This window comes from Triturus cristatus, chromosome 4_1, assembly GCF_964204655.1.
Source record: "Triturus cristatus chromosome 4_1, aTriCri1.1, whole genome shotgun sequence".
NCBI lineage: Eukaryota > Metazoa > Chordata > Amphibia > Caudata > Salamandridae > Triturus > Triturus cristatus.
The window spans coordinates 108,365,108-108,373,603 of NC_140585.1; the positions used below are offsets into that span (position 1 = coordinate 108,365,108).

Genomic DNA, 8,496 nt, shown 5'->3' on the forward strand with positions numbered 1-8,496 from the left:
TCATCAAAGCATTATGGTTGTCAAGATGAATCATCACTTTGATGTCTTCAACAAGTAGGATTCTTTTGATCTATAATCATCAAAAATGAGATAGCCCCATTTCATGGGATTTTTCAAGGCAAACGTCTGACAGATTAAGCGGGGTCCTCATCCCGGTTGGAGGACATATCTCTTCCTTCATCATGATGCCAGCCTAGCTTTCGGCCCAAAATCCAAGGTAAGCATGGCAAAAGTCTGGAGATGCCGGGGATTGAACCCGGGGCCTCATACATGCAAAGCATGCGCTCTACCACTGAGCTACATCCCCACTTCTGCAAGGTTTGACTGTATGATTGGAAACCCTGCATTGAACCGACGGCCACATCACCCCATTCGACTCTGCAGTATACAATGTCAGTCAGGAAAATCCTTCAGCATTGTACCTGGATGATCTTCATGGTCTTATGTACAGATGCCTATATACAGCCTTCTTAGCGCAGTAGGCAGCGCGTCAGTCTCATAATCTGAAGGTCCTGAGTTCGATCCTCAGAGAGGGCATTTATTTCCTTCTTTTGGAATGCAAAATTCTCCGATTTTCTTGAAATGCGCAAACTATGCCTAGTTCAAAGATTTTTCCAAAGCAAATGTCTGACTATTTAAGTGGGGCTCTCACCCCAACTGCATGACAAACTTCTTCTTTCTGCATGATGGCAGGCTAGCCTTCTGGAAAAAAGCCAAGATAAGGAACAGAGGCTCCTGGAGATGCCGGGGATTGAACCCGGGACCTCATACATGCGAAGCATGCGCTCTACCACTGAGCTACATCCCCACTTTTGCACTCGAGCTGTTTGATGGATGCAAGGAATCCCTGAAACCCAGGGACTGCAAAGTCTCGATCATAATCAATGGAAGGTATTGTTTGAATAAAAGTGAAATATATGGAAATCGAAGCACAAAATCCTTCGAGCCGGATTTGAACCAGCGACCTAAGGATGTCTGACTTTATGCTACAGTCCTCCGCTCTACCAACTGAGCTATCGAAGGAGTGGCTGAAGTATCTTTCAGCGCTGTAATTATCTCTCGCTCAAGAAAGGTTGTGGGGGTGGGGATCAGGAGCAGATCGATGAAAATCATGAACATTACCTGCAGCTCCCTCTCAAAGTCACCAGTTCTTAGAGCACACTGTAAGGTACGTCTTATCACCCCAAAGGAGGATTTCAGACCAAAGTTCATGTTCTGTCTTGGCTTGGGGATAAGCAGGGGTGCTCCAAATTTCAATTTTACAGAAAGGAAAGGAACTTTGATACAAAGACCTTGGGCAGCATTGGTGGCAAATGGATGGCTGCGCGGAACCATGAAAGAAATGACAGAAAGTTATGGGAGTCATTACTACGCACCCAGCATCAAGAACGTGCATTTTGGATGCATTTTCAAAAGGAAAGAGAACGGAAAAATCTGTAGATTGAAGGTGATTGAGATAAACAAAATATTCCGTTTTTCTAAAAGCTACTGTAAAGAGTCTCTGGTTTAGAAGAAGAACCCTTACCAATGATCAAGAGAGATGCGACAGATTTCTATCATCAAAGCATTATGGTTGTCAAGATGAATCATCACTTTGATGTCTTCAACAAGTAGGATTCTTTTGATCTATAATCATCAAAAATGAGATAGCCCCATTTCATGGGATTTTTCAAGGCAAACGTCTGACAGATTAAGCGGGGTCCTCATCCCGGTTGGAGGACATATCTCTTCCTTCATCATGATGCCAGCCTAGCTTTCGGCCCAAAATCCAAGGTAAGCATGGCAAAAGTCTGGAGATGCCGGGGATTGAACCCGGGGCCTCATACATGCAAAGCATGCGCTCTACCACTGAGCTACATCCCCACTTCTGCAAGGTTTGACTGTATGATTGGAAACCCTGCATTGAACCGACGGCCACATCACCCCATTCGACTCTGCAGTATACAATGTCAGTCAGGAAAATCCTTCAGCCTTGTACCTGGATGATCTTCATGGTCTTATGTACAGATGCCTATATACAGCCTTCTTAGCGCAGTAGGCAGCGCGTCAGTCTCATAATCTGAAGGTCCTGAGTTCGATCCTCAGAGAGGGCATTTATTTCCTTCTTTTGGAATGCAAAATTCTCCGATTTTCTTGAAATGCGCAAACTATGCCTAGTTCAAAGATTTTTCCAAAGCAAATGTCTGACTATTTAAGTGGGGCTCTCACCCCAACTGCATGACAAACTTCTTCTTTCTGCATGATGGCAGGCTAGCCTTCTGGAAAAAAGCCAAGATAAGGAACAGAGGCTCCTGGAGATGCCGGGGATTGAACCCGGGACCTCATACATGCAAAGCATGCGCTCTACCACTGAGCTACATCCCCACTTTTGCACTCGAGCTGTTTGATGGATGCAAGGAATCCCTGAAACCCAGGGACTGCAAAGTCTCGATCATAATCAATGGAAGGTATTGTTTGAATAAAAGTGAAAGATATGGAAATCGAAGCAAAAAATCCTTCGAGCCGGATTTGAACCAGCGACCTAAGGATGTCTGACTTTATGCTACAGTCCTCCGCTCTACCAACTGAGCTATCGAAGGAGTGGCTGAAGTATCTTTCAGCGCTGTAATTATCTCTCGCTCAAGAAAGGTTGTGGGGGTGGGGATCAGGAGCAGATCGATGAAAATCATGAACATTACCTGCAGCTCCCTCTCAAAGTCACCAGTTCTTAGAGCACACTGTAAGGTACGTCTTATCACCCCAAAGGAGGATTTCAGACCAAAGTTCATGTTCTGTCTTGGCTTGGGGATAAGCAGGGGTGCTCCAAATTTCAATTTTACAGAAAGGAAAGGAACTTTGATACAAAGACCTTGGGCAGCATTGGTGGCAAATGGATGGCTGCGCGGAACCATGAAAGAAATGACAGAAAGTTATGGGAGTCATTACTACGCACCCAGCATCAAGAACGTGCATTTTGGATGCATTTTCAAAAGGAAAGAGAACGGAAAAATCTGTAGATTGAAGGTGATTGAGATAAACAAAATATTCCGTTTTTCTAAAAGCTACTGTAAAGAGTCTCTGGTTTAGAAGAAGAACCCTTACCAATGATCAAGAGAGATGCGACAGATTTCTATCATCAAAGCATTATGGTTGTCAAGATGAATCATCACTTTGATGTCTTCAACAAGTAGGATTCTTTTGATCTATAATCATCAAAAATGAGATAGCCCCATTTCATGGGATTTTTCAAGGCAAACGTCTGACAGATTAAGCGGGGTCCTCATCCCGGTTGGAGGACATATCTCTTCCTTCATCATGATGCCAGCCTAGCTTTCGGCCCAAAATCCAAGGTAAGCATGGCAAAAGTCTGGAGATGCCGGGGATTGAACCCGGGGCCTCATACATGCAAAGCATGCGCTCTACCACTGAGCTACATCCCCACTTCTGCAAGGTTTGACTGTATGATTGGAAACCCTGCATTGAACCGACGGCCACATCACCCCATTCGACTCTGCAGTATACAATGTCAGTCAGGAAAATCCTTCAGCATTGTACCTGGATGATCTTCATGGTCTTATGTACAGATGCCTATATACAGCCTTCTTAGCGCAGTAGGCAGCGCGTCAGTCTCATAATCTGAAGGTCCTGAGTTCGATCCTCAGAGAGGGCATTTATTTCCTTCTTTTGGAATGCAAAATTCTCCGATTTTCTTGAAATGCGCAAACTATGCCTAGTTCAAAGATTTTTCCAAAGCAAATGTCTGACTATTTAAGTGGGGCTCTCACCCCAACTGCATGACAAACTTCTTCTTTCTGCATGATGGCAGGCTAGCCTTCTGGAAAAAAGCCAAGATAAGGAACAGAGGCTCCTGGAGATGCCGGGGATTGAACCCGGGACCTCATACATGCAAAGCATGCGCTCTACCACTGAGCTACATCCCCACTTTTGCACTCGAGCTGTTTGATGGATGCAAGGAATCCCTGAAACCCAGGGACTGCAAAGTCTCGATCATAATCAATGGAAGGTATTGTTTGAATAAAAGTGAAAGATATGGAAATCGAAGCAAAAAATCCTTCGAGCCGGATTTGAACCAGCGACCTAAGGATGTCTGACTTTATGCTACAGTCCTCCGCTCTACCAACTGAGCTATCGAAGGAGTGGCTGAAGTATCTTTCAGCGCTGTAATTATCTCTCGCTCAAGAAAGGTTGTGGGGGTGGGGATCAGGAGCAGATCGATGAAAATCATGAACATTACCTGCAGCTCCCTCTCAAAGTCACCAGTTCTTAGAGCACACTGTAAGGTACGTCTTATCACCCCAAAGGAGGATTTCAGACCAAAGTTCATGTTCTGTCTTGGCTTGGGGATAAGCAGGGGTGCTCCAAATTTCAATTTTACAGAAAGGAAAGGAACTTTGATACAAAGACCTTGGGCAGCATTGGTGGCAAATGGATGGCTGCGCGGAACCATGAAAGAAATGACAGAAAGTTATGGGACTCATTACTACGCACCCAGCATCAAGAACGTGCATTTTGGATGCATTTTCAAAAGGAAAGAGAACGGAAAAATCTGTAGATTGAAGGTGATTGAGATAAACAAAATATTCCGTTTTTCTAAAAGCTACTGTAAAGAGTCTCTGGTTTAGAAGAAGAACCCTTACCAATGATCAAGAGAGATGCGACAGATTTCTATCATCAAAGCATTATGGTTGTCAAGATGAATCATCACTTTGAAGTCTTCAACAAGTAGGATTCTTTTGATCTATAATCATCAAAAATGAGATAGCCCCATTTCATGGGATTTTTCAAGGCAAACGTCTGACAGATTAAGCGGGGTCCTCATCCCGGTTGGAGGACATATCTCTTCCTTCATCATGATGCCAGCCTAGCTTTCGGCCCAAAATCCAAGGTAAGCATGGCAAAAGTCTGGAGATGCCGGGGATTGAACCCGGGGCCTCATACATGCAAAGCATGCGCTCTACCACTGAGCTACATCCCCACTTCTGCAAGGTTTGACTGTATGATTGGAAACCCTGCATTGAACCGACGGCCACATCACCCCATTCGACTCTGCAGTATACAATGTCAGTCAGGAAAATCCTTCAGCATTGTACCTGGATGATCTTCATGGTCTTATGTACAGATGCCTATATACAGCCTTCTTAGCGCAGTAGGCAGCGCGTCAGTCTCATAATCTGAAGGTCCTGAGTTCGATCCTCAGAGAGGGCATTTATTTCCTTCTTTTGGAATGCAAAATTCTCCGATTTTCTTGAAATGCGCAAACTATGCCTAGTTCAAAGATTTTTCCAAAGCAAATGTCTGACTATTTAAGTGGGGCTCTCACCCCAACTGCATGACAAACTTCTTCTTTCTGCATGATGGCAGGCTAGCCTTCTGGAAAAAAGCCAAGATAAGGAACAGAGGCTCCTGGAGATGCCGGGGATTGAACCCGGGACCTCATACATGCGAAGCATGCGCTCTACCACTGAGCTACATCCCCACTTTTGCACTCGAGCTGTTTGATGGATGCAAGGAATCCCTGAAACCCAGGGACTGCAAAGTCTCGATCATAATCAATGGAAGGTATTGTTTGAATAAAAGTGAAATATATGGAAATCGAAGCACAAAATCCTTCGAGCCGGATTTGAACCAGCGACCTAAGGATGTCTGACTTTATGCTACAGTCCTCCGCTCTACCAACTGAGCTATCGAAGGAGTGGCTGAAGTATCTTTCAGCGCTGTAATTATCTCTCGCTCAAGAAAGGTTGTGGGGGTGGGGATCAGGAGCAGATCGATGAAAATCATGAACATTACCTGCAGCTCCCTCTCAAAGTCACCAGTTCTTAGAGCACACTGTAAGGTACGTCTTATCACCCCAAAGGAGGATTTCAGACCAAAGTTCATGTTCTGTCTTGGCTTGGGGATAAGCAGGGGTGCTCCAAATTTCAATTTTACAGAAAGGAAAGGAACTTTGATACAAAGACCTTGGGCAGCATTGGTGGCAAATGGATGGCTGCGCGGAACCATGAAAGAAATGACAGAAAGTTATGGGAGTCATTACTACGCACCCAGCATCAAGAACGTGCATTTTGGATGCATTTTCAAAAGGAAAGAGAACGGAAAAATCTGTAGATTGAAGGTGATTGAGATAAACAAAATATTCCGTTTTTCTAAAAGCTACTGTAAAGAGTCTCTGGTTTAGAAGAAGAACCCTTACCAATGATCAAGAGAGATGCGACAGATTTCTATCATCAAAGCATTATGGTTGTCAAGATGAATCATCACTTTGATGTCTTCAACAAGTAGGATTCTTTTGATCTATAATCATCAAAAATGAGATAGCCCCATTTCATGGGATTTTTCAAGGCAAACGTCTGACAGATTAAGCGGGGTCCTCATCCCGGTTGGAGGACATATCTCTTCCTTCATCATGATGCCAGCCTAGCTTTCGGCCCAAAATCCAAGGTAAGCATGGCAAAAGTCTGGAGATGCCGGGGATTGAACCCGGGGCCTCATACATGCAAAGCATGCGCTCTACCACTGAGCTACATCCCCACTTCTGCAAGGTTTGACTGTATGATTGGAAACCCTGCATTGAACCGACGGCCACATCACCCCATTCGACTCTGCAGTATACAATGTCAGTCAGGAAAATCCTTCAGCCTTGTACCTGGATGATCTTCATGGTCTTATGTACAGATGCCTATATACAGCCTTCTTAGCGCAGTAGGCAGCGCGTCAGTCTCATAATCTGAAGGTCCTGAGTTCGATCCTCAGAGAGGGCATTTATTTCCTTCTTTTGGAATGCAAAATTCTCCGATTTTCTTGAAATGCGCAAACTATGCCTAGTTCAAAGATTTTTCCAAAGCAAATGTCTGACTATTTAAGTGGGGCTCTCACCCCAACTGCATGACAAACTTCTTCTTTCTGCATGATGGCAGGCTAGCCTTCTGGAAAAAAGCCAAGATAAGGAACAGAGGCTCCTGGAGATGCCGGGGATTGAACCCGGGACCTCATACATGCAAAGCATGCGCTCTACCACTGAGCTACATCCCCACTTTTGCACTCGAGCTGTTTGATGGATGCAAGGAATCCCTGAAACCCAGGGACTGCAAAGTCTCGATCATAATCAATGGAAGGTATTGTTTGAATAAAAGTGAAAGATATGGAAATCGAAGCAAAAAATCCTTCGAGCCGGATTTGAACCAGCGACCTAAGGATGTCTGACTTTATGCTACAGTCCTCCGCTCTACCAACTGAGCTATCGAAGGAGTGGCTGAAGTATCTTTCAGCGCTGTAATTATCTCTCGCTCAAGAAAGGTTGTGGGGGTGGGGATCAGGAGCAGATCGATGAAAATCATGAACATTACCTGCAGCTCCCTCTCAAAGTCACCAGTTCTTAGAGCACACTGTAAGGTACGTCTTATCACCCCAAAGGAGGATTTCAGACCAAAGTTCATGTTCTGTCTTGGCTTGGGGATAAGCAGGGGTGCTCCAAATTTCAATTTTACAGAAAGGAAAGGAACTTTGATACAAAGACCTTGGGCAGCATTGGTGGCAAATGGATGGCTGCGCGGAACCATGAAAGAAATGACAGAAAGTTATGGGAGTCATTACTACGCACCCAGCATCAAGAACGTGCATTTTGGATGCATTTTCAAAAGGAAAGAGAACGGAAAAATCTGTAGATTGAAGGTGATTGAGATAAACAAAATATTCCGTTTTTCTAAAAGCTACTGTAAAGAGTCTCTGGTTTAGAAGAAGAACCCTTACCAATGATCAAGAGAGATGCGACAGATTTCTATCATCAAAGCATTATGGTTGTCAAGATGAATCATCACTTTGATGTCTTCAACAAGTAGGATTCTTTTGATCTATAATCATCAAAAATGAGATAGCCCCATTTCATGGGATTTTTCAAGGCAAACGTCTGACAGATTAAGCGGGGTCCTCATCCCGGTTGGAGGACATATCTCTTCCTTCATCATGATGCCAGCCTAGCTTTCGGCCCAAAATCCAAGGTAAGCATGGCAAAAGTCTGGAGATGCCGGGGATTGAACCCGGGGCCTCATACATGCAAAGCATGCGCTGTACCACTGAGCTACATCCCCACTTCTGCAAGGTTTGACTGTATGATTGGAAACCCTGCATTGAACCGACGGCCACATCACCCCATTCGACTCTGCAGTATACAATGTCAGTCAGGAAAATCCTTCAGCATTGTACCTGGATGATCTTCATGGTCTTATGTACAGATGCCTATATACAGCCTTCTTAGCGCAGTAGGCAGCGCGTCAGTCTCATAATCTGAAGGTCCTGAGTTCGATCCTCAGAGAGGGCATTTATTTCCTTCTTTTGGAATGCAAAATTCTCCGATTTTCTTGAAATGCGCAAACTATGCCTAGTTCAAAGATTTTTCCAAAGCAAATGTCTGACTATTTAAGTGGGGCTCTCACCCCAACTGCATGACAAACTTCTTCTTTCTGCATGATGGCAGGCTAGCCTTCTGGAAAAAAGCCA

At 44.5% G+C, this 8,496-nt stretch overlaps 13 non-coding genes across 13 annotated transcripts; 6 read left to right on the top strand and 7 right to left on the bottom strand.

Moving 5' to 3' along the window:
• The first annotated feature begins 464 nt into the window (after positions 1–464).
• On the top strand, positions 465–537 carry TRNAM-CAU (transfer RNA methionine (anticodon CAU)). Its single transcript has one exon. It is a non-coding gene; the product is annotated as a tRNA-Met (tRNA).
• A 199-nt stretch (positions 538–736) lies between these two features.
• Positions 737–808, bottom strand: TRNAA-CGC (transfer RNA alanine (anticodon CGC)). The gene has a single exon. It is a non-coding gene; the product is annotated as a tRNA-Ala (tRNA).
• A 129-nt stretch (positions 809–937) lies between these two features.
• TRNAY-GUA (transfer RNA tyrosine (anticodon GUA)) lies at positions 938–1,023 on the bottom strand. The gene is given in 2 exon segments: positions 938–973; positions 987–1,023. It is a non-coding gene; the product is annotated as a tRNA-Tyr (tRNA).
• Positions 1,024–2,020: 997 nt separating this feature from the next.
• On the top strand, positions 2,021–2,093 carry TRNAM-CAU (transfer RNA methionine (anticodon CAU)). The gene has a single exon. It is a non-coding gene; the product is annotated as a tRNA-Met (tRNA).
• A 400-nt stretch (positions 2,094–2,493) lies between these two features.
• Positions 2,494–2,579, bottom strand: TRNAY-GUA (transfer RNA tyrosine (anticodon GUA)). Its single transcript is given in 2 exon segments — positions 2,494–2,529; positions 2,543–2,579. It is a non-coding gene; the product is annotated as a tRNA-Tyr (tRNA).
• Positions 2,580–3,576: 997 nt separating this feature from the next.
• On the top strand, positions 3,577–3,649 carry TRNAM-CAU (transfer RNA methionine (anticodon CAU)). The gene has a single exon. It is a non-coding gene; the product is annotated as a tRNA-Met (tRNA).
• Positions 3,650–4,049: 400 nt separating this feature from the next.
• TRNAY-GUA (transfer RNA tyrosine (anticodon GUA)) lies at positions 4,050–4,135 on the bottom strand. The gene is given in 2 exon segments: positions 4,050–4,085; positions 4,099–4,135. It is a non-coding gene; the product is annotated as a tRNA-Tyr (tRNA).
• Positions 4,136–5,132: 997 nt separating this feature from the next.
• TRNAM-CAU (transfer RNA methionine (anticodon CAU)) lies at positions 5,133–5,205 on the top strand. Its single transcript has one exon. It is a non-coding gene; the product is annotated as a tRNA-Met (tRNA).
• Positions 5,206–5,404: 199 nt separating this feature from the next.
• Positions 5,405–5,476, bottom strand: TRNAA-CGC (transfer RNA alanine (anticodon CGC)). Its single transcript has one exon. It is a non-coding gene; the product is annotated as a tRNA-Ala (tRNA).
• Positions 5,477–5,605: 129 nt separating this feature from the next.
• Positions 5,606–5,691, bottom strand: TRNAY-GUA (transfer RNA tyrosine (anticodon GUA)). Its single transcript is given in 2 exon segments — positions 5,606–5,641; positions 5,655–5,691. It is a non-coding gene; the product is annotated as a tRNA-Tyr (tRNA).
• Positions 5,692–6,688: 997 nt separating this feature from the next.
• On the top strand, positions 6,689–6,761 carry TRNAM-CAU (transfer RNA methionine (anticodon CAU)). Its single transcript has one exon. It is a non-coding gene; the product is annotated as a tRNA-Met (tRNA).
• A 400-nt stretch (positions 6,762–7,161) lies between these two features.
• TRNAY-GUA (transfer RNA tyrosine (anticodon GUA)) lies at positions 7,162–7,247 on the bottom strand. Its single transcript is given in 2 exon segments — positions 7,162–7,197; positions 7,211–7,247. It is a non-coding gene; the product is annotated as a tRNA-Tyr (tRNA).
• Positions 7,248–8,244: 997 nt separating this feature from the next.
• TRNAM-CAU (transfer RNA methionine (anticodon CAU)) lies at positions 8,245–8,317 on the top strand. The gene has a single exon. It is a non-coding gene; the product is annotated as a tRNA-Met (tRNA).
• The last annotated feature ends 179 nt before the right edge of the window (positions 8,318–8,496 follow it).